Below are 25,793 nucleotides of genomic sequence, written 5' to 3'. Positions count from 1 at the left end.
TTTTGGGCCTGCCACGTATCTGTAGTCATAGGGGCCAAGGTCACAAGATCATAGCTATTGTTTGTCCAAAGTCACAGACAATGACACATCTTATAATCAAATTGATTAAAGGCTTTTGTTCTCAGTCTATAGTTTATCAGTTTTATTCAAATATTTGACATAAAATGCTTGGGAAAAAATATTCAAATAAAGCTAAATCTAGAATCCAAGTGGTGCCAATAAATATTTCCCATGTTTCCATCTTTGCAAAACGCAAATTAAAGCCTACTCATTTCAGATATCTTTGGTGTGGGACAACACGCACAGGGTCAAATCTTTGCCGTAGGAAACAAAGTTGACCTCTCAAGCCCTGGTGGTCTCTTGCCTAGTATTGCTGGTGTCTTCAGAGAAATCGAATGGAGCAAACATTGGCCAGAGGTGGGGATGATTTCCCTTTGTGGAGCTGTACAGTGGCTTGGAGACACATTAATGTGGTGATTGCATCTCCTCAGCCGTTGGGCAGAGAATGGGCCAGGTACAGACTGATGGTGCGACAACATAAGAGCTTGTCACAAAGTCAGTCCGCCATTTCATCAGAAGTCAGGAAGAAAGTTGCCATTAAATTAGAAAGAGTGCAGTGGAGATTTAAGATATTGTTCCTGGGATTCAAGGGACTGAATTGTGAAGAAGAGTTGAGTGGATTGGGACTTCTTCCATTAGAGTATAGGAGACTGAGGGGTGATCTTATAGAGGCATATAAAGTCATGAGGGGCATTAATAGGGTTAATCCACACAGTCTGTTTTCCTGATTTGAGGAATCAAGAATTGGAAGGGTGAGATTTAAGGTGAGAGTAGAGAAATTTAACTGGCAACATTGGGCAAATTTTTCACTCAGAGAGTGGACAGTATGTGGAATGAGCTGCCAGAGGGAAGTGGTTGAGGCAGGTACATTAACGATGTTTAAAAGATACTTGTATGGGTACATGGATAGGAAAGGTTTAGACCAGGGGTTCCCAACCTTTTTTATGCCATGAACCTCTAGCATTAACCGAGGGTGTCTGTGGGCACCAAGCTGGGAATCCTTGGTTTAGAGGGATATGGGCCAAACACGGGCAAATGGGACTGACTTAGATGGGCATCTTGGTTAGTATGAACCAGTTGGGCCGAAGGGCCTGTTTTCATGGTGTACAACTGACAAAATCAAGGTCATGATGCAAAGTAGCGATGGAAGTTATGGTACCAATTAAAGGTTAAGGTTACAGTACTAACTAGAGGACGTAGTTAGCATGGCAACTAGTGACTTAGGTTGTTGTGTTGACTAGAGATTCTGTCTATTGTACTAATTAAAGGTTGAGATAACAGCATAATCTAGGTCAAGGTTATCATGCAAAGTGTAATCATATTAAATTGAGGTCAAACTTATTTCATAACTAGAGGTCCTAGTTACATTGCAAACCAGAGATTAAGCTTTTTAAAAATTATTTAGTGATACAGGTCCTTCTGGCCAAAAGAGCCCACACCACCCAATTACACTCTTGTGGCCATTTGCCCTACTAACCCGGGTGTTTTTGGAATGTGGGAGGAAACCCATGCGATCACGGGTAGAACTACGGAGACCTTACGGATCGTGGCAGAGCTGATCCTGGATCGCTAGCACTGTAATAGTGTCGCAGTATCCGCTATGTTACTGTGGCCATGGTACCCCCTGTGGAACTGACTAGATACGGAGGCTACAGTACTGGCCAGTAGCTGGAAGTTTAGTACTCTGCAGAACTGGAGATTAATGCCCTGATCCTCGGTCATAAGTTACCGTTTGTTAGTTGGACACTGAACCTACATCGTTGGTCTAAACATGGGGTAAATGGGTCCTCTTACTGCTAAAAACAGGTTCGAATGATTTGCCAGTGGCAGCTTACTGGGACGGTAAGAACATAAAACGTAAATCAGTACAGTACAGGCCTTTCGGCCCACAACCTTTGAACTTACTCCAAGACATGTCTAATTCTTCCATCCCACATAGCCTCCATTTTTCTATCATCTGTATGCCTACCTAAGAGTTCCTTAAATGTTCCTCCTCACACTGAGTGGATCTGTATGGGGTGGGAAATCAGCATCTATCATCAAGGACCCCCACCACCCAGGGCATGTTCTCTTGTCGCTGCTGCCATCAGGAAGAAGGTACAGGGGCCTCAGGACTCACACCACCAGGTTCAGGAACAGTTATTACCCCTCAACCATCAGGCCCCTGACCAACATGGATAACGTCACTCATCCCAACATTGAACTGAGTCCACATCCTATGGACTTACTTTTAAGGACTCTACAACTCGTGTTCTCTTTATTTATTGCTTATTTTTGTATCTATTTGTATTTAAGACCATAAGATATAGGTAGCAGAATTAGGTCATTTGGCCCATCGAGTCTGCTCCACCATTCAGTCATAGCTGATCCTTTTTCCTCCTCCTCAGCCGCACTCCCTGGTCTTCCCTCCATACCCTTTGAAGCCATGTCCAATCAAGAACCTATCAATCTCTGCCTTAAATACACCCAATGATCTGGCCTCCGCAGCTGCCTGTGGTAATAAATTCCACAAAGTCACCACCCTCTGGCTTAAGAAATTTCTCCGCATCTCTGTTTTAAATGGGCGCCCCTCTATCCTGAGGCTGTGCCCTCTTGTCCTGGACTCCCCCACCATGGGAAACATCCTTTCCACATCTACTCTGTCTAGGCCTTTCAACATTCAAAAGGTTTCAATGAGATCCCCCACCTCATCCTTCTAAATTCTAGTATTTGCCCATTGGTTGTTTATGTTTCTCTGTTGTGTGCAGTTTTTCACTGATTCTATTGTATTTCTTTCTATATACTGTAAATACCCACAAGACAATGAATCTCAGGGTTGTATATGGTGACATGTAGGTACTTAGATAATAAACTTGCCTCTACCACCATCCCTGGCAGCACATTCCACACATCCATAGAAGTAGGCCTTGGAAAAATCCTTTCAACTTCCAGCGCCGGTGTTTCCATAAGACCATAAGATTTCAAGTCATTCAAGCCCTGATGAAGAGATTCTATGACCTGTTTCCCTGTTTCGACGACTGGTGACTCAGCAAGTGTATCCTTCACCAGACAGTAGATGTTGTAACTGATAGGCCTCAGGCATCACAGTCAGGGAACCACAACCCTGTAGGGAATCACAGCAGCAGTAAGTCTTACGCACACCGTTCCGTTCTGTGGATGGAAAAGACCTTTTTTATTTCAAAGTTCAAAGCAAATTTTATTATCGAGGTACCTGTATGTCACCATATACAACCCTGAGATTCATTTTCTTGTGGGCATACTCAACAAATCTATAGAATAGTGACTATAACAGAATCAATGAAACGTGAAGTAGGGTGCATAAGACAACACACAGCGTGCAAATGCAAACATAAATAAATAGCAATAAGTAATAAGAACATAAGGTGTGCAGTCTTGGAAACTGAGTCCATGGGCTGATGGGGCAAGTGAATTTGAGTGAAGTTAACCTGTTTGGTTCAAGAGCCTGATGGTTGAGGGGTAGTAACTGTTCCTGAACCTGGTGATGCGAGTCCTGAGGCATCTGTATCTTCTACCTGATGGCAGCAGCGAGAAGAGAGCATGTCCTGGGTGGAGGAAGTCCCTGATGATTGACACTGCTTTCCTACGACAGCGTTTCATGTGGATGTGCTCAGTGGTTGGGAGGGTTTTACCTGTGATGTCCTGGGCCGAACCCAATACTGTTTGGAGAACTTTCCGTTCACGGGCATTGGTGTTTCCGTACCAGGCTGTGATGCAGCCAATCAGTATACTCTCCACTACACATCTATAGAAGCTTGTCAAAGCTTTAGATGTCGTGCCGAGCCTCCGCAAAACTCCTAAGGAAGGAGAGGTGCTGCCATGCTTTTGTTTGCGACTGACTTACGTGTATTTGTACTTTATTTAGAGATACACCACGGTAACAGGTCCTTCTGGCCCAGTGAGCCTAGTTACACCCATGTGACCGATTAACATACTAACCCGGACTTCTTTGGACTGTGGGAAGAAACCAGAGCACTCGGAGGAAACCCACACAGTGACAGAGAGAACGTACAAACTCCTTACAGGCAGCGGCGGGAATTGAACCTGGGTAGTTGGTGATGTAATAGCGTTTTGATATCCGCAACCCCCCCCCAATACCAAACTACAAGGTGAACTGAAGTAAATGATGCAGTCAGGTTGGGCAGTGTGTGGTAGTTATGATGGTAACTAGAGGTTACAATTATGTGGTTGTAATAGTAACAGTGGGTTGAGGTTCCAGAGCTAACTGGAAATCGAGATTATAAGTGAGTTATAGCCTATGAACACTACCTTACTATTTTGCTGTCTTTTTGCGTAATTGATTTATTTCTCTTTTTTCATAGTATTTTATTTGTTGCCGCAAAACAACAAATTTCACAACCTATGTTGATGGTAATAAACCTGATTCTAAAGGTTACAGATTCAAGATTCAGGATAGTTTTAGTGTCTTTTCCAGTACACAGGTGTAAAGGGGGACAAAATAATTGTCACTCTGCAGCACAAAAAAAACACAATAAGATAAAGAACACAATAGTAAAAAAAAAACACAGTAAATGTAGGACGTCATGGCAGTGTAGTGGTTAGCACAACGCTTCACAGTACCAGTGACGCAGGTTCAATTCCCATCACTGTCTGTAAGGAGTGTGTACGTTCTCCCTGCGACTGCGTGGGTTTCCTCCGGGTGCTCTGGTTTCCTCCCACAGTCCAAAGACGCACCGGTTGGTGGGTTAATTGGTCATTGTAAATTGCCCCGTGGGATTGCTGGGTAGTGCGGCTCGAAGGGCTGACCACGCTGTATCTCAATAAATAATATCAATACATCAGATAGCTTACATACATTGATTGCATGTCCACAAAGTGACACTAGGCATAGGGGTGTCTGTATGGGAGGTGACTGACAGGAAATGATAAAGTGGTGGTGGCTGGGGGTGTGGAGGGGGTGGGTTAGTGGGTGGAGGTGTTGATCAGCCTTACTGCTTGGGGAAAGACTGGACTAATGCAAGCCAGCTTGACAATATGTACACCCAAAATGAGCATGTAAACTTTAATTCAAGATTCAAGACTGTTTAATGTCATTTCCAGTATGCAAGTGTGAAGGAGAATGAAATAATGAGAGCATACTGTCCCTCAGCAAACAATGTATGACAGATAACGTGCCATAGTGTATGGAATCCTGCCGGATAACTTATAGAAATGGTTAATCTTCATTGCCTATTAAAGAAAGCACCATTGCTCTTGTCTACACGTTAACTGAGTGGCTCTTACCATTTTCTTGTTTTCAGCACTGGACTTTAACTCACTCAAGGAGAAGGCTGACAAAGTGGTTGTGTGGGTTTTTTTTTCTTCTGGGATTTACCTTTGATAAAGAAACAGCAGTTTGTTTAAGCTCCCCTCTTATCATTTGACATTCAAGCTAATTTCCGAACAAGGTTTCAAAAAAAAAATCCTGAGGTTGAGTAATTTCATCCACCATATGTGGGCAGGACTTTGATGAGTTAATATACCAATCAAATGATTAAAAATAGCCGAGGTCAAATTTCAAGGCAGCAGATATATCCAGAGGTATAAAATGTGACATTCTGGAGCTTCCCGTTACACATCGGAAAAACTGATTTATACTTCTGGAAAAGAAACAGTGTTTTTGCCTTGATCACAAACTAAGGGGATGTCATAATTCCAGAATCAAAAAGGAAGTTCACCAGTGGTAGGAAAACCTCCAAATGGCTGCTTTTATAAGCTGTCTCCAAAAAGCATTCACTTTTCAGGGGAAAAAAGGTCCAAATCTGTAGCCTAAATGAAACAGTTTTTGGAAACTGGGAGATACTGCAGCAATTTCGTGCCCAGGTGAAGAGACGGTGTAAAATAGCAACTGACAATGAGAGATATTTTAAAGTGATACCGAAAGGAGAGAAACTCTGCATACATTCTGAATTGGCAATGAAAGCTGTCCCAGGGATAGAGACGTGGGCATCTTGCAATGAGCATTTGGTGCAGATTTTTTTTTATTAGTCTCTGTGTCAGCTCTCCAGTTGCCTGACGTAATTTTCCAAAAATTAGCGTGGCATTTCAATAGCCAGTTGCTGACTTTGACAGGTGGATCTCTCTTCTCTTTCTAATACCATTTTAAAGTGACTCACACACCATGTGCTGTTTGTAGGCTCGCTTTAAAGAGACACTAACCCTTTTGTCAATCTGTTTCAATACAAAAAAAACAAGTTCCTGCCGCACTGGCTTTGACATACTCTTCAGCTGTTGTTTCTGTGTTCTGTGTATTTATCTAACTAAGTTTGGCTGATAACTTGGCAGCTGCTGGTGAAAATGAACAGCCATCTTTGTTGAGCTGTCTCGACACAAAACTACGCCTTTCAGGCTGGGAGTGCCAATGTTTGCGGGACTACAGTGCCGCCATACCTACCAGTCAGGTTGGGACAGCGTTTTAAGGAGCTTTTTAGTGGCCGCTGGATGATCTCTGGTCTCATGTGTCGAACCAGCAAATGGAAAGGGCAAAGGGTGATCTTAGAATCTAACGCAGAGGGCTATTTGGATAACCTTTGCAACTGCAGAAGCAAGCAAGCATTCTGTGTGTTTGAGAATGGGGTTGTAAAATCAGTAATATTGTAAATCTGATTTTATATGTGAGGTTTGATGCCAACAGTCTGAAAGTGTTAGACTCTAGCCGAAGTGAATCTTTGCCGTCATCAAATTCACAGAAACAAACTCTTTAGTCTCCTCTCACTTTATGATGTCACCTGGATCAGTGCATCTTTTAATACTTTCACCATTTCCCATCCATTTCCGCTTAAATGTATCTTCATCCACTTTTTGGAGTAGTGTGTTCCAGCTTCTCTGCTACAGGGGGCGATGATATTCCTCTGGAATTATTTGACGCATCAGTCAATCAATAGCCTTCCCTTATTGAAGTCCAATCAAGGGCAGCATAGTATCTTAGAGCCTTCCATAACACTTTACAGCATCGGGCTTCAATTCCTGCCCTGACTGTAAAGAATTTGTGTGTTCTCCCCGTGACTGCGTGGATTTCCTTTGAATGCTCCAGTTTTCTTCCTTCACCCCCCGTTGCAACGCTGGCATTTAGGGCAGCCCTTGTGTAGACTTAATAACGGAAGGTTCTTCATCTCTGCTTGTCCGTACCATTGCGTGTAGATATTCTTCATTGCTAATTTCACAACTTTTTGTTTGACCAGTCAGGGTTGTTGGCCCTGAGCCGAACCCCCGAACCTGGAGGACCGGTGGACCACTCTTAGTCTGGTCTCTACCCTTTGACCTGCTTGGCGTGACTGACCCTGCCAAGTGCTAATGCATAAAGCCCTGACTCCAGCCGTCATAGATCTCTGGGTCATTGAGGCACAGAAGCTTCCAAACCCTACGACAAGGTTGTGGTCCTCTTGGAGGTCCAGCTTCCTGCCACATTCCAAAAGCCGTGCAGGTTAGGATTAGTAAATTGGGGGTAAGCTTGGCAGCACTTTGCGGGTTCCCCCAGCACGTCCTCGGGCTGTGTTGGTCATTGACGCAAAAGATGCATTTCACTATATGTTTTGATGTACATCTGACAAATAAATCTAGTCTTTATCTTTTGACATTGTCACAGAGATCTATCTGATCAAACCCAACCACCACCATTAATTAGCACCATTAATGGAAGAACAGCCAAAGGTGATGGGTTGGAGTAAGGTATTTCTAAGCCCCCTGCAAAAGTGTCGTGTTCATGAATCTATCCCCAAAGTCTCGCCCCTGAATGAACTCTTAATTCAGGACTAGTGTCACCTTAGAGCTGGTTTCCTCCGGGTGCTCCGGTTTCCTCCCACATTCCAAAGGTATCTTAGTCACATGGGTGTAATTGGATGGCTCAGGCTTGTTGGACAGGGAGGGCCCGTTACCCTGCTATATTTCAAAATAAATAAAAATAAGTAAAGCAAGAACACTTTTTGATATTACATCCAAAGGTAAGAGTGTCTTCCACCGTCTGAGACTCAGGAATATTTCCTTTGTCTGTCCTTCTGGTGCACAGGAATAGTTTCTGACTTCATTGCCCCCTCCCCCAGTCACCTTCCCCCTCACCTGGTCTCACCTATCACCTTCTAGCTTGTACTCCTTCCCCTCCAGAATCTCTTGTGTTTATGGTCTTCTGCATCGGTTTTCTTTTCATTCCTCGATCTACTTATGTGAGGTATGATTTGTCTTGGGGGCATGCAGAGTAAAGGCTTTTCAGCGTGTCTTAGAGCACGTGACAGACAACAAAAAGCCAATAGCATTTCAAGTCAGGACTGGAAAGGCAGGGTGTGAATTGCGAAGAGGGAAGAGGGAATACCTTTGATAGGGTGTAAAGCAGGTCCAGGTGACACATATGCTGATGATTCCGTTGAGGTGTGTTTACTTATCACAGGTGATCTGTCTGGGGGAGGTGTCAATGAGGACTGAAGAGAGCAAGGGAGCAGGACTGAAGCCGAGCACAGCAGTTGCCAAAGGGGTAGAAGAGAGTGCTCAGATCGCAGAGATAAGTGAGGGATAGAGAAGGTGGGTTAGCGTCACTTGTGGGGAAACTGGGGCAAGAGGAGAAGCACTTTGAGCATATTGCATTGACTGACCCCATTACAAAGGGTCAGACTACAGATTATCCAGCCTCATCTGAACCGTACCCTGCCCATCCATATACTTATCCAAACTCCTCTTAAATGTTGCAGTTGAACCTTCATCCACCAATGTCCTCGAGTGAAGAAGTTTCCCTCTGTGAAGAAGCTCCCCCTCAGCTTCCCCTTAATTATTTCACCTTTCACCCTTAACCCATGACCTCTGGTTCTAGTCTCACCCGACCTCTGTGGAAAAAGCCTGCTTGCATTTACCTCATCTATACCCCTCATAATGTTGTATACTTCTGCCAAAACTCTTCTCGTTCTCCTACACTACAGAGTCTTAACCTATTCAACCTTTCCCGCTATCTCAGGCCCTCAAGTTGCGGTGGTTGTTAACAGGAACAATGCATTTCACTGTATGTTTCGATGTACATGTGATAAATAAATCTAAATCTGGATCTAAACCTGAATGTTGCCTGACTGGCTGAGTTCCTTCAGCAGTTTATATGTTTTAGAAGGTTTTGCCATCTGTGGCCTCTCGTGTTGGTTGTTACCTCCCTAGCTGTCCCTGAGTTCGTCTTAAAATAGACTAATATTAGCTCTAGTTAGGGTGTGTATTTGAATGAGGCAGGGCATACTGGTTATTAGCAACACACACAAAGTGCTGGAAGAGCTCAGCAGGTCAGGCAGTATCTATGGAGGGAAATAAACAGTCGATGATTCGGGCCGAGACCCTTCTTTAGGACCGGAAAGGAAGGGGGATAAAGCCAGGATAAGAAGATGGGAGGAGGGGAAGAAGCACAATCCGGCAGGTAACGGATGAAACCAGGTGAGGGGGAGGTGGAAGAGATAAAGGGCTGTAGAAGAAGGAATCTGATAGGAGAGGAGAGTGGACCGTCCATGCAAGAAAGGGTGAAGGAGGGGCACCAGGGGGAGGTGAAACAAAGCTGGGAGGTGATAGGTAGAAGAGGCAAAGAACTGAAGAAGAAGGAATCTGATAGGAGAGGAGAGTGGACCGTGGGAGAAAGGGAGGAGGAGGGGAAACCAGATGGAGATAGAGGTGATATGCTGGGACATTTTTGCTTCTTCTGCACTGGCTAGATCAACACCTTTGCAAGTGTGGGGAAAAAAGTGAAAAAATAAAAGAAAATCACCTCATCAATTCTGTTCATAGCTTAGAGTATGGAACGCTGGGCTCAGTGTAGAAACACTTTTTAATAGTCACAGCTCCTCTGCCACGTAAATGGAAGAAATTCTTTATCAACTTTCATCCAATAAAAACGCAATAGTACTTCAGATCAATTCCAAAGATGCTTATCTGCAATGCTAGTGATGGAAATGATTACTCTTCAGAGAAGTGTCTCGTACAACTGATGTTAGTACAGCTCTATAAAACCAGGTCTCACTTGTCAAGTAAACCCTGATTTGTGCTTTCTTTTCTCTCTCGCAGTAACTTTCTGAAGGAATTACTGTGCATTCAAGGTCTCCATTACAACCTATCAGTCTATAAAGAGGAGACAGTGACTCAGTAGTTTAGGGGAATGAGCTGGAAGATTGCTCCCTTGAAACCCAGGTGGAGTCCAAAAAAACCATAAGAAGTTGAGTCCTTCCAGACGATGGTCATCTTCATGTAGATAGGAAAAGAAAAATGACCTTAAATCTGCAGAAGACCATAAGATGTAGGAGCAGAATTAGGCCATTCGGCCAATAAGGTCTGCTCCACCAATACGTCATGGCTGATTTAGTATCCCTCTCAACCCTTTTCTCCTGCCTTCCCCCCATAACCTTTGCTGCCCTTACTACTCGAGAACCTGTCATCACACACAAAATGCTGGAGGGACTCAGCAGGCCAGGCAGCCTCTGTGGAAAAGAGTGAACAGTTGATGTTTTGGGATGAGACCCTTCATCACAATGTTTTTCTCTTTTCCATAGATGCTACCTGGCCTTCCTCCAGCACTCTGTGTGTGTTGCTGGGATTTCTAGCAACACACTTCCACTTTAAATATACCCATTGACTTGGCCTCCCTGTGGCAATTAATTCCACAACCTCTCCATCCTCTGGCTAAAGAAATTCCTCCTCATCTCTGTTCTCATTGCTACCATCAGGGACAAGGTACAGGAGCCTGAAGGCACACACTCAACGATTCAGGAATAGCCTCTTCCCCTCTGCTATCAGATTTCTGAATGGATATTGAACCCATGAACACTACCTCACTACTTTTTTTTTCTCTTTTTGCATTACTTATTAAATTTAACTTTAAAAATATATATACTTCTTAATTATTATTATGTCCTGCTGTCTTACAACAAATTTCACAACATTTGCCAGTGATGTTAAACCTGATTCTAATTCTGATACTAAAGGGACGCCCTTATATTCTGAGGCTGTGCCCTCTGGTCCTAGACTTGCCTGCTATAGGAAATGTCCACTCTATCTCGGCCTTTCAATATTCAATAGGTTTCAATGAGACACCCCCCCCCCCACAGATGTAGACATCGATTACCAATGTTACCTGTGGTCGTAGGTGTCCTCTGAGGCAAGTCAACAGGACTGAGGTTCAGATGTGGCATCATTGTCCAGTGCGTGCGACCGAGGTGTTTGAACCCCATGTTGTATAGTCGGGACCCAGCAGAGGGAGCCTGATTGTGCCTTCTGCTTAACCTGAGGAACGCCGGCTGTTAATATTGGCCCATGGGGTTCAATTCACCCAGGTGAACTAAAATATGCACTTTACATAGAGAGTAGCATACACAAGTTGCTGGAGGAACTCAGCAGGCCAGGCAACATCTGTGGAAAAGAGTACACAGTCGACATTTTGGGCTGAGACCCTTCGTCAGGACTAGGAAGGAAGAGGGTTGAAAGCAGAAGCTGGGGGGGTAGGGGAAGGGGTCTAGGCTGGCAGGTGATAGGTGAAGCTGTGTGAGGTAGATGGGGGAGGGGAGATGAAGTGAGAAGCTGGCAGATGATAGGTGAACCAAGTGAGGTAGATGGGGGCGGGGAGATGAAGTGAGAAGCTGGCAGGTGATAGGTGAACCAAGTGAGGTAGATGGGGGCGGGGAGATGAAGTGAGAAGCTGGCAGGTGATAGGTGAACCAGGTGAGGAGAAAGTGAGGTAGATGGGGGGGGGGAAATGAAGTGAGAAGCTGGCAGGTGATAGGTGAACCAGGTGAGGTAGATGGGGGGGGGGATGAAGTGAGAAGCTGGGTGGTGACAGGTGGAAAAGGTAAAGGGCTAGAGAAGAGGGAACCTGATAGGAGAGGAGAGTGGACCTGGGGAGAAAAGGAAGGAGGAGAGGAAGCCATAGAGAAACCCCTCTTCTAACATTTCCGGGGCATTGTTCTCATGGGGATGGCAGTGTGGCCGTTCAGTCACTGCACCAGTAGTCCAGAGGCCCAGGCTGTGGAACCAGAGTCTGCGCTGGGTAGGGGTGGGGTTTTGATTTACATAAATTCTGGAATTAGGAGGCTACAGTCAGTAATGGTTAATGTGAAACTCCTGCATTATTATAAAATCTCCCTGACTCGCTCATCTTTTGGGAAGGGAAATTAGTAAGTCCTCTATGTGATTCCAGACTTGGTATACCATTGCTGTTTTCAGTCACAGTATGGGGCCCTTCAGCCCATAATGATTATAAACTCAGTACGCATGATCAAACTAGACACACATACACACACACACACACACACACCTGGTGAACAGCCAGCCAGGCAGCATCCGTGGATCTATGGAAAGGAATAAAAAGTCGACGTTCTTGGTCAAGACCCTCTATCAGGACCTGAACGTTCAGAATCAGGTTTAATATCTCCAGTATATGTCGTGAATTTTTTTTTGTCTTTGTGGCAGCAGAACATTGCAATAACAGAAAAAAACGTGAATTACCGTAGGTGTACAGTATGTATATTAAATAGTTAAATTAAATAAAGCAGTGCAAAAATAGAAATAAACAAGTAGTGAGGTAGTGTTCATGGGTTCAATGTCCATTCAGGAATCGGATGGCAGAGGGGAAGAAGCTGTTCCTGATTGCTGAGTGTGTGCCTTCAGGCTTCTGCACCTCCTCCCTGATGGTAACAATGAGAATAACGCATTACCTGGGTGATGGAGGTCCTTAATAATGGACGCTACCTTTTGGAAGCATTGTTTCTTGAAGATGTTCCCTCCTGCAAAGCCTGTAACCCTACACATTTCTTACATCCATGAGACTGACTAAGAGTCTTTGAAATGTCCCTTTTGTATCTGCCTCCATCACCGTATTGCAGGCACCCACAACTCTCAGTGTAGTAAACCTTTCCCTAACATCTCGGCTAAACTTTCCTCCACTCACGTTCAACAGACGACCTCTCGTATTGGCCTCTGCCACCCTGGGGAAAAGGTGCTGGCTGTCCACTCTGTCTATGCTTCTTGTAATCTTATACACCTCCACCAGATCACCTCTCAGCCTCCATCACTCCAAAGAGAAAAGCCCTAGCTCACTCAACCTTTCCTCATAAGGCTTGTAAATTGAGGTGTCCAGTATAATCCCAGAAAGTGTGTCAAGTACCACTTATTTGGTGCTGTTTTATTTGCATTGTAGCTTCTGATTATTTACGATACTTTAGCGATACAGGTTGTCCTCCTAAAATGGCCTCTGAGTTAAGCAAGTCACACTGTCCAACAGAAGTTCCTGGTGATCATTGAGTGTTAACAGTGCCCCGTGACCCTGAAAGGAGTTTATAGAGGTGTATAAAATCATGAAGGTGGATGCGCACAGTCATTTTTCCCAGGGAAGTTGAATCAAAGGGCATAGGTGTAATGTGAGAGGGGAAAGATTTAAAATGGACCTGAAGGGTAACTTCTTCACAGGGTGAGTGGTTGGTGTATGGAACGAGTTGACAGGGAAAGTATTTGAGGCAGGTACAATAACGACATTTAAAAGACACTTGGGCAGGTACGTGGATAGGAAAGGTTTAAATCAGGGGTTCCCACCTGCTTTTATGCCATGGGCCTCTACCATTATCCGAGGGGTCTGTTAACCCCAGGTTGGGAACCCCTGGTTTAAAGGGATATAGGCCAAGTGCAGGCACATAGGACTAGTCTGAACCAGTTGGGCAGAAGGGCCTGTTTCCCTTCTGTATTACTCTACGACTCTGTGCTGCTAAATCTGTTTAAGGTAACTTTAAGAGGCTATTCAGCCCTTCTAACCCTTTACGCTGGTCAGCGTGTGTGGCAGACTCCACCTTCAGTCTGACAGAGTGGTCTCTGAAATCCATCAGCAAATCTGCAAAGTCCCAACCGTGCCCAAGGGTCAAGCACCAGTTGGCCAATGAGTACTGAATGGCCAAAGTCTTCACAAAGTTTTTCTGAGTTACTCCAATAAGTTCATTCTAAAGACTCACGTTCAAGACCTCTTTACAACTCATGTTCTATTATTTGTATCTATATACTTCGTCTTCTTTTGCGCAATGGTCTTTGTTCATGTATAGTTTCTCAGAAAATTCTTGCTGGTTGAAAATGAATCTCAAGGTAGTATCTGGTAACATGTGGGTACTTTGATAATAAATTTACTTTGAACCTTGAGAGGACTCCCATAACTCCACTAGCCACTGATGATAACTACAGGAAACAGTACCTAGAAAATGTCGTTCTTGATTTAACGCCTGACGCACAGTGAAATCTCTGTGAGAGTTTTCCTTCATTCTCGTTTGTTGGCGTTGTTTCTGTTGGTCATCCATGTGCTGGGTACCACACCGGAGATCCACTAAGCTTTCAATGGTGTTCACTGAGTCTTTCGAGCTTGTCGGGAGGGAGGGCGATGAGGGTGTTACGTTGAATTGTCTGTAATTTTAATCCTCTGGACAGATTAACCAAGTGAAACTGGAAGGTTGTTCGGTTTTAGGCTAAATAAGATAAGATACAGCCTTTTGTGGTCTCTAGATATCCCTGACTTCATGACCTTTCGGCCATTTGCTCTGATTTCCGTTGTGATCTTCAATGCCAGTTGCCAGTGTCCTGGTTCATTGTCTGATGGGAACTCCCTTGACTAATGACAGTTTACAAGCCCTGGCTGGTTCCTTCAAGCCTCTGCCCACCGTTGGTAACCGGACAACCATTCTGCTCTTCACTGGCAGATTTTCTGAAGACCTTTCCCTCTTCACTTCTTCAGGAGTGTAGACATCACAGGTGAGGTCAGTATTTATTGACCTTGAAATAACCTTGAGCTGAATTCCAAGATCATTGATGGTCAATCACATTGCTTGAAGCATCTAGATGTCACAAACAACTGGAACATAAGAACGTGTGAATGCTGTAATTTCCTACTCTGAAGGCCATTATCAAACAAGATGGGTTTTAAATCATAACCTGGTAAATTTTGTGGTTACCATTACCGATATTAGTTTAAAAAAAAATAAACCCCAGATTTATTTAATTAACTGTATTTAAAATTCCCAGCTGCCATGGTGAGGTTTGAACTTGCTTCTCTGAATAAATGAGTCCAGCCTTCAGATTGCTCTGTCGGTAACGTAACCACTGTGCCACCGTACCCCACGTATAAACATTGACAGATCATGTTCGAGGCAGTGTTAGCCTTCAGCATCTCATTGCAAGATGTAAATACTAGGCTAATTTTAATCAGACGACAAAGTAAAACTCAGTTTGCTGAAGATAAGAATTGACCTTAAGAAGGCTGCATTGTAACGACTCTGCCATTTGAGATTGAATGACTGTTTATGTTTTCAGTAATTCGGAGACTGGCTTCCTAAAGACTATAAATTTGGAATACAACGTGATTTCATTTGATAGCTTAGAACAGACCAGGAGGGAAAGATGCTGCCTATTTCACCTCTCCTTCGACTAAATGACCTTTATACTTGTGTTAATAAAAACTGGGAACGATTAATTGACCATTCATCGACTACAGCTGTTGTTGATTAAAATTTTTATGGATGACTTGCTGAAAACTAATGCTCACTCCCCCCCCCCAACTCCATAAAGATTCTCGATCCCACACCACTTTCGCAGAACAGTTCTTTTTTTTCAAATGCTAATGAAAATTAACCCAGACGTCCGTGTACGTTCCCAATGCTGTGCAGCGAGCAGGACTATAAAGATGGTTAAAGACAAGGGGAAGGACTTGAGTGGTAGTGAGGGTCAGTTGGAGTTGCCTTGTTGGTTGCTGGAGTTACCCATGATGAATTACCATTATCCCACCTCCTCTGTCAATCAAAACTGGGAGTTATTTCAAGTCAAAGAAGAGGTTTATTTCCTGTACATTGCCCGATAGTTATTCTTCATTTGCTATTTGGAGAAACAAATTTTCTGGTTGTTACCCTGTTGCTGTTATTGGGACCCAGAGTTCTTATTTCCTTTTTCATTCTGCAGTTCGTGGCTACTTTATTAGGTACACCTGTACACTTACTTGTCAATGTAAGTATCTGATCAGCCACTCGTGTGGAGGCAACTCAATGCATGAAAGCATGCAGACGTGATCAAGAGGTTCAGTTGTTGTTCAGGCCAAACATCAGAATGGGAAAAGAAATGTGATCTAAGTGACTTTGACTGTGGAATGATTGTTGGTGCCAGATGGGGTGGTTTGAGTATTTCAGGAACTACTGATCTCCTGGGATTTTCATGCACAACAGTCTCTAGGGTTTACAAAGAATGGTGCGAGAAACAAAAAGCACCCCGTAAACGACTGGTCTGTGGGTGAAAACACCTGGTTAACAAGGGAGCTCAGGGGAGAATGGCCAGACTGGTTGAAGCTGCCAGGAAGACAACAGTAACTCAGATAACCACACATTACAACAGTGGTGTGCAGAAGAGCATCTCTGAATGCACAACACTTTGAACCTCAAAGTGGATGGGCTACAGCTGCAGAAGACCACACTGGGTTCTACTCCTGTACCCAATCAAGTCACCACTGAGTGTATGTTCTTTATAACCATACAGCACAGAAACAGGTCATCTCGGCCCTTCTAGCCCGTGCCAAATTCTTACTCTCACCTAGTCCCACCGACCTGCACTCAACCCATAACCCTCCATTCCTTTCCTGTCTTTAGTAGACATGTGGATGATAGAAAAATGGAGGACTACATAGGAAGGAAGTGTTAGATTGATTTTAGAGTAGGTTAAAAGGTTGGCATGACATCGAAAGCTGAAGGGCCTGTACTGTGCAGTAGTGTTCTATGTTCTAACAGCAAAGGTACTTCAGTGGGACATTCTGAAAGTAATGTAAAAGGTGTAGAGATCCTTTGGTTCTATCTTCATTTGTCTGGGCCATTTCTATTTCCTGAGGAGACTGAGGTCCTTTAACATCTGCCAGACAATGCTGAGGATGTTCTACGAGTCTGTGGTGGCCAGTGCGATCATGTTTGCTGTTTTGCGCAGGGGCAGCAGGCTGAGGGTAGCAGACACCAACAGAATCAACAAACTCATTCGTAAGGCCAGTGATGTTGTGGGGATGGAACTGGACTCTCTGACGGTGGTGTCTGAAAACAGGATGCTGTCCAAGTTGCATGCCATCTTGGACAATGTCTCCCATCCACTACATAATGTACTGGTTGAGCACAGGAGTACATTCAGCCAGAGACTCATTCCACCGAGATGCAGCACTGAGCATCATAGGAAGTCATTCCTGCCTGTGGCCATCAAATTTTACAATTCCTCTCTTGGACGGTCAGACATCCTGAGCCAATAAGCTGGTCCTGGCTCATTTCATAATTTACTGGCATAATTTACATATTACTATTTAACTATTTATGGTTCTATTACTATTTATTATTTATGGAGCAACTGTAACGAAAACCAATTTCCCCCGGGATTAATAAAGTATGACTATGACTATGATAGAGAGCCACTGATAGCATTTGTATTGAGGGGTCCACAGACCCTTCGGTTGACATTAGGGGTTCAAAAAGTTGAGAACCCCTGTTGCATTGCATGTCAAGGTCACCGATAAAGATGGGCGGCCCACCATATTAGCAAGTACCTCACTGATGCCAAGCCGGAGTTCATGCATTGAATGAGATTGCACGTACATACCATGCTTGAACAGAATCTGAACCAAACTTGACATTCAGATTCAGACACAAACAAGAGAAATTCTGCAGGTGCTGGACATCCAAACAGCACACACGGAATACTGGGAGGAGCGGGTCCTGCTGAAGGGTCTCGGCCCAAAACGTCAACTGTACTCTTTTTCCATCGATGCTGCCTGGCCTGCTGAGTTCCTCCAGCATTTGGCGTGAGTTATTCAGATTCAGGTTTATTTATCACATGCAATATGGTGAAATGCATTATTTGTGTTAACGTCATTTACGCTGGGGGCAGCCCGCGAGTGTCACCACACATTCCAGTGCCAACGTAGCGTGCCCACAAAGTTCCACAGAACAGCACAAGTGGCAACAGCCGCAACAAGAGAAAAATCAAGGCACTGCCACGGAGATTGGGCAAGAAGGGTTGCGAGGGAATAGCTAGGCCATAAAATCATAAGACATGGGAGCAGAATTAGGCCATTCAGCCCATTGAATCTGCTCCGCCATTCCGTCAAGGCTGATTTATTGACCTCTCAGCCTGCCTTCTGTCCGTAACCTTTGACACCCCAACTAATCAAGAACCTATCAACCTTCACTTTAAATATACTGAATGACTTGGCCTCCACAGCTGTCTCTCTAGTAACGAATTCCACAAATTCATTACCCTCTAGCTAAAGAAATTCCTTCTCATCTCTCTTCTAAAGAGATGTCCTATTCTGAGGCTGTTCCTTCTGGTTCTAGGCCGCCTCCCTACCCCACCGTAGGACACATCTTCTCCACGTCCACTCTATCTCAACCTTTCAATGTTTGATTGGTTTCAGTGAGACTCTCCCCTCATTCTTCTAAACTCCGGTGAGCAGAGCCATCAGATATCCTCTACGTTAACCCATTCATTCCCAGGTCACTTAAGGGTAGTGAAGTAAATGGGGAAGGGTAGATGCTGGGAGATAATGCACTTTTCACCTTTGTGGTCTCACTTCTGCCTCTGACTGTTAAGGCCTGGAACCTACCTACCACCAAGGATCATCGAGACAACTGTCAGTTTTATTCACCTGCTTTCTCATGGAGTCCATTTTGCGATGCAGAAGGCGGGGGGGGGGCGGGAATGACCCTGTGTTAACGTCTTTATCAGTGGCCCTCTCCCAGAGGAATGGTGAGTGAGTAAAAGGAAAGGCTTGGATTTCTCCACCTTTCACATTCTTTTCGGAATGAAGTGCCTTTGAAATGTGGTCACCGTTATAGTAAAGGAAACGTGTTGATCAAATGTAGACAGGAATGTAAGGGTTAATGTACAAGGAGTGCTTGCTAGCTCCGGGCCTGTACTTGCTGGGGTTTAAAAGGAGGAGGGAGGACGGGCCTGAGTGAAACCTTCCGAATGTTGGAAGGCCTGGATAGAGTGAATGTGGGGAGGATGTTTCCAATAGTGGAGGAGTCTAGGAACAGAGGGATGTCCTTGTAGAACAGAAATGAGGAGGGATTTCGTTAGCCAGAGGGCGGTGAATCTGTGAAATTCATTGCACGAATGGCTGTGGAGGCCAAGTCATTGGATATATTAAAGTGGATGTTGATAGGTTCTTGATTAGTAAGGGCATCCAAAGGAAATGGGGAGGACACAGGAGAGTAGGGTTGAGGTGTATAATAAGTCAGCCATGATGGAATGGTGGAGCAGGCCTACTTTTGTGGCTGTGTCCTACAGTCTTATGGTCTGACCTTCAGTGAGCATTGCTGACCACATCATCACCACCAACTGCAGTATGTTGCAGGGACTCACCAGATGTGCAAACCACATTCGCCACATCTACAACAAGGCTCTGCCTCAGCTGACCTTGAGTGACCCAGCCCAACATGGTTGTTGGTGACTTAGCCAAAGTGTACATGTTGGTGAAGGTTGCTGGGAACCAACGCGTCCATCTATCGAACCGGAAATCAGAGATTATCACGTTAACGAAATACTGAAATTGGAAACTGTGTTCTTCACCTTAGGTTGTCAGATGGTTTGAATTTGTTTGTTTGTTTATCTTTCCTCTGAAGGAAGCCAGAGCACCTAAAGGAAACCTTCGGGGTTTTATTTCGAGTTACAGCACGGAACAGGCCCTTCCAGCTCAGCAGCCCTCCTTCTTAACCCTGGCCTAGTCACAGGACAATTTACAATGACCAAGTGACCTACTACTAACTGGTATATCTTTGGACTGTGGGAGGAAACCAGAGCACCCGGAGGAAACCCACATGGACACTTGAAGAATGTACAAACTTTCTTACAAAGGACGCTGGGATTGAGCTGTGAACTCTGACCTCACCCCCCCCCGAGTTGTAATGGTGTCGTGATAACCACTACACTACCATGGCACAGCATTATACTTGTGGAGATACAGTACTGAGCACTGTACTACAGCAAGGAGACAGACCCTGCAGTGGTCCTGATACTAGAGCTGGCTCTAAACCCCCCCATCCAATCACCAGCTCCGCAGGGGCCTTTTGTTTAAGTGGAAGCACCTTTGAATCAGCTTGCCATGTTCGGCTTATCTTGGTCCTGGGGAAACGGAGGGCCATGAGGACCACAACCTTGTCATGGTGCGCTTCAGTGACCCAGAGAGCCGTGCTGGTTGGAGTCTGGACGTTATGCTTTGGCTCTTGGTGGGGTCACCCGTGCCAAACAGGTCAAAGTGTAGCGGCCAGACTAAGAGTGGTCCACTGGTCCTCCAGGTTGGTGGTTAGACTCAGGGCCTACAGCCCTGAATGATAAAACAAAATTGTCACAGAAACAGCAATGGGGAATCTTTCTACATCTGAGTGTGATGGTATTCCTGAGTCTCCTCCCGGGACCTGTGTGGCTGAAAGGGAAAACCGAGAGGAAGCTACTGGTATGATGAAGGAATGAAGGAAGCCCTGAATGCAGCTAGATCACGGACCTCCATTGCTGCTGCCCTAAATGCCAGTGGCATAACGGGCAGTAAGTAAGCACGAGGAAAGGGGCAAGATCTCAAGCTGCCATTCCCCGGCCAGTCTCCAGCGCTCAGTGCCCGATGCTTGGCCGGGTCCCTGGCTGAGCACAAACTCACAATGGAGCGTGCTTTAAAAGTTGTAATTGTGGTGTGCTTGGAAGCGCAGAGAGCCCAGGAGTTGAGAAGTAATATTTGAAAACTGATCCTTAATAAATCTTTTAACCCTTTGGGTATAAAATCTATATTACTCTTTGCATCCAGGCCCTCAATAATGTGGAAATTTGTCCTGTGTAACATCATCATCATGCATATTATGAAAGAGGAAGCAAATATTCACAGGAACACTCAAGAGCCTTGTTTTATTAATGGCAGCCTATCAATAAAGCTAAAAGTGCTAACCTTGTCATATTTAGCAGCTTAGTGCTGCGTTGCTTTCATTACTCAGAGGGTTAAAGTGCTTGAACATCCATTATCGTTTCCTGCCTGCTTCCCTATCTTGGACAATTCTGCCACTTTTATGTATTTAGCGCTCCGAACACTAAAAGAACCTCTCTGAACTCGGCAATTAATAATGGCAAGGAGTTGTATTTTTTTTAATTTTATTGAGTCTGGCTTCAGTGAGTGTAGTGCCATGAGGGAGAGCCTGTTTGTTTATTTCTTCCTACGCAGTTTGCAGGACACAGCAAATTTTATTCTCTTTCTTAATCACGTTTGATGGGAAACAAACTGTGGCGTTGCGATCGGCGTCAACTTTCCAAATGGGGCGGGAGAGCCGTGGCCGAATTTTCGTCCATTCTTCTCCGTGGGGTCCCCTGTTGAGATGAGTGGTGTGCTGGGGCTCCAGGTCACATGTGGTCATGGTCTGCAATCCAGTTCTCCACCCATCTCCCTGTTTGGTTTATTTATCCTGCAACACATCCTGCCCTTATTTATCCTGCCCTTCGAGATGCGCTGCCCCAGCAAGCCCCAACAACTCCGATTAACCCTAACCTAATCACAGGATAATTTACAACGACCGCTTAACCTACCCGGTATGTCTTTGGACTGTCGGAAGAAATCACAGCACCCGTGGAAATCGCAAGCATTCCATGGGGAGGACGTACAGAGATTCCTTACTGAACAGCGCCGGAATTGAACTCTGAACTCTGGAATGCCCCAAGTTGTAATGGCATCGTGCCAACCACCACACTACCGGTTTGCCAGAACCTGTTCCTGTCCCTTGTAACATTGACCCTAAGATTACTGATCAACGTTCTGTGAACTCAAGTTGCCAATTTAACCAGCTCTATCATTGTATCTCTCCGTTCCTGAAGGTTTCTTTCTCCCGTCATCCCTTTAGCGACCTACTTCAAATGGGGTAGAAGATTAGGCAGATGAGGGGGTCACTTTTATCAAAGGTTGAGAGAAATGGTGGCAATGAGAGCAGGTGGTTTGACAGTTTCGTACATTTCCCATTGTCTCCCTACTCCATATGTTGGCCTAGGACCAAGGATCTGGTGGAGTCTTGCAAAGAGACCTTGCCTTTTCTGCTGGGGAGAATTGTGGAAGAAAATTTACGAATTGTGGAAGAAAGAACACTCTTTGATCTATCAGGTCTCAGCATGTTGAAAGTGAACTTTCCAGTCCTCAACTGAAGACCACTTCTCACTTTCCAGATCTGTGTCCAATATCCTGCAGGCCACTTCTTACTTAACAGATTGGTGTCTGGTGTCCTGTAGGTCACTTCCCATGTGTGTGTTGGGTATCATAAAGGCCACTTTTCTTCATATACACATCCAATAACTGTTGAAAGAGAAGACACCTTCTGCCTCCATCACCCTGCCAGTTCCAAACCCCTCTCAATATTTTCCTCAATTCCCATTCTGTCAATGATTTTAAATCCAAGCTCAGATTCAGAATTGTGTTTATTATCTCTGATATTTGTCATGAAATTTGTTGTTTTGTGACGGTAGTACAGAGCAATACATAAAAATTACTTTAATTTACAATAGCATTGATGATTGTCCGTCGTGTCCAACGATGACAGGAAACCAGTGTGGGAGAGTTTTTGAACTGGGGAAACCATTGCAATGGGGCAGCTATACTCTCTCCACCTCAGGAGTCTGGGTCCAGTGGTATGAACAAGCGTCACAAGCTGGTGTCTTCCTTGGTTGCAAAGGACAACGTGATGTCTTGTCACGCCCTTCGCTCTCCACGGAGCGTTGCAGCACCATCTTCCAAGCGATCGGATCCCACTGTAGGTCTCATCCACCCAGTCCGCCAGGGCTAACTTTGCACACTAGGACAGACGTGACCCTGTCTCACTGGGGTGTGAGGCCACTGGCTGCCCTCACCTAGTTCAGCCCGCCTGTCGAAACGGTGTACTGGGTTGTTGCCGTGGTCACAGGCAGAGTGCGACTTGGAGCCACAGGTGAGAGTTGAGCATCCAGTGGGGAGCAAAGGTGAGTGAGCTGCCCCAGAATGGACACAAGTTCCTTCAGAAGATGTGTTACCCCTCCCTGGACACCCCATACACCACACAATAGCAATACATTAAAAATTCAATAAATTAGTGGTGCAGAAAGAGAGCAAAATACTGAGGAAGTGATTGTTCATGGTTCATGACTGCACTCCCTGAGCATGATGGGACATTCTCCCACCTGAGGGGGAGATCACTGAGCAAAGTTTCACATTTCCTCTGACGTGCCATTTTCACGTTCCTCAAGCAAGAGAGCAGCGTCAAGATGCGGCTAGTATGAGGGTGTATAATTTTAAGGTGATTGAAGGAAAATACAGGGCGGGAGGATCTGCATGGTGACTTCATGTCCAGTGGCTGGTTGTAAACTTGACTAGACTGGCCCTCCACAGATTTAGAAAGAATATTGCTTCTCTTCTGAGATCAGAATCAGAATCAGGTTTAGGATCACTGGCATGTCGTGAAATTTGTTAAAAGTTTGTTTTGCTGCAGCAGTGCATTGCAATACATAATCATAAAAAACTATAAATTAAAATATGAAATATATATAAAAAATAAATTAAGTAAGTCGTGCAAAAAGAGAGCCAAAATAAATGAGGTGGTGTTCATGAGTTTATTGTCCATTCAGAAATCAGATGGCAGAGGGAGGAGGGAAGAAGCTGTCTCTGGAACACTGAGTGAGTGCCTTCAGGCTCCTGTACCTCCTCCTTGATGGTATCAATGAGAAGAGGGCATGTCCTGGGTGAAGGGCGTCCTTAACGTTGGATGCTGCCTTCATGAGGCGTCACCCTTTGAAGATCCCCTCGATGGTGGAGAGGCTTGTGCTCGTGATGGAGCTGGCGGAGATTGCAGTTTTTTTCTCCCCCGGACCTGATGATAGTTTTCTTTCTGAATCAGAAGGAAGAATGTGGGCAGCAATTTAGTGGCTGGTTTCAGGCAAACTCTGTTGACAAGTGAAAGAGGAGACTTCCCCCCCACCCATTAGCTGACTTTCTACTAAATGATGTTCGTTTGCAAGCCATATCAGAAAGGTCTAGATGTAAACATCCTATTGATTTTAAAGTATTCGGCTGTGCCAAACTTGTTCTGACCAACATGTGGTAATAAGTAGATCATTTTCATTCTCCTTTTCATTTGGTGATGAAAGTTCTTGAAATCCCTGGCATTAATGCTGTATTTTTTAAATATCATTGTGCAAGTTAAGATAAGTTTCTGTGTTCTAATGCATCTTTTCCCCGCCTTCCCCCTTCCCCAACTCTGCTTAGATAGATAACTGTTGTAGCACACACAAAAGGCTGGAGTGACTCAGTGGATCAGACAGGATCTATGGAGGAGAATAAACAGTTGATGGTGAAAAGCTGACTGTATCAACATCGATTTTTCTAACTTCTGGTAATTTCTCCCCCCTCCTTCTTCTCTCTTTCCCCATTCCCCATTCTTGCTCTCCTTTTTTCCCTTCTCTTTCCACCTGCCCAGAAGCTCAATCTGTTGCTCCTCCTCCTTCCCTTTCTCACATGGTCCACACTCCTCTCCTGTCTGATTCCTTCTTCTCCAACCTCTTCCACCTATTACTTCCCAGTTTCTCACTTCGTACCACCCCCCACCTTCTGCACCCACCCATCATCCCCCTTCTCCTGGTCTCATCGATCACTTGCCAGTTTGTACCCTTCCCACCTCCTTATTCGAGCTTCTTCCCCTTCCTTTCCAGTCCCTGGTGAAGGGTCTCGACCCAAAGCATGGACTGTTTACTCCCTTTCATAGATGCTGCCTGGCCTGCGGAGTTCCTCCAGCGTTTTGTGCGTGTGTTGCGCTGGATTTCCAGCATCTGCAGGATCTCTTGTGTATAAGGTACCTGTTGTAACACATCTCTCCATTCACTCACACCATTGGTCGGGAGGAGTGAGCGAGCCCATTAAACTTCATTGTGGTGTTTTTTTACTCGATAAACAATCATTCCCAAGCTTAGCACTGTGGGCCAAGGGGCCTGTGCTTTGCTGTGTTGTTGAAGGGTCCATGTTCTATGAACCGGACAGTACGACTGTGTGGATTGCCCTGTGAAGGAGCCGGTGCTGACAAGTGACCTCTATCTGTGTTGGACTGAAAGTCTGGGAGCAGCCTTACCCTGTGGACTCAGACAGTCCTTCTGCTGTTGTTTGAGACACTGAGCTCTTTACCGAGACCACCCTGAACTTGCCTCAGTCACCTCCCACGCCTACTGGGCAAGGGGACAAAAAGCCCCCCGCCAGATGAGGAGGAATTTCTTTAGCCGGAGGGTGGTGAATCTGTGGAATTCATTGCCACAGGCAGCTTGGAAGCCAAGTCATTGGGTGCACTTAAAGCAGAGGTTGAGAGGTTCTTGATTAGTCAGGACGTCAAAGGTTACGGGGAGAAGGCAGGAGGTTGTGGTTGAGAGGGACAATAAATCAATCATGACTGAATGGTGGAGCAGGCTCAATTCTTCTCCCGTGTCTTCTGGTCTAAGATGGCAGAGAAGGTGGGAGGAGGGGATGGGCAGAGGAAGTGAATTTCTCCAATATGGTGAGGCCAGGTGACTTAATGTAGCCATTGAGAAGCAGCTGAAATACGGTGAAGCCTTTTTTATTAAAGGTAAGGTATAGGACATACCCAGCAAGTCAAGTTATGCAAAAAAAGGGGAAAGACTGAAACAAAACAATGGCAGGCAATTGAACTTGAGGTAGAGCAAGAGGTTTCGTCTAGCAGAGGAGTGGTTACATCATATAC

General features: G+C 45.0%; 1 long non-coding RNA gene across 1 annotated transcript in view; it reads left to right on the top strand.

Annotated features, from left to right (window-relative positions):
• LOC134337865 (uncharacterized) overlaps positions 1-20,183 on the top strand; it is a 126,265-nt gene extending 106,082 nt beyond the window's left edge. The window contains exon 3 of the long non-coding RNA XR_010016096.1: positions 19,686-20,183. This is a non-coding gene — a long non-coding RNA (uncharacterized LOC134337865). The remainder of the gene's footprint in view (positions 1-19,685) is intronic.
• Positions 20,184-25,793: the final 5,610 nt, after the last annotated feature.

Source organism: Mobula hypostoma, chromosome 25 (genome assembly GCF_963921235.1).
Source record: "Mobula hypostoma chromosome 25, sMobHyp1.1, whole genome shotgun sequence".
NCBI lineage: Eukaryota > Metazoa > Chordata > Chondrichthyes > Myliobatiformes > Myliobatidae > Mobula > Mobula hypostoma.
This window is presented reverse-complemented; position numbering and strand designations above follow the sequence as displayed.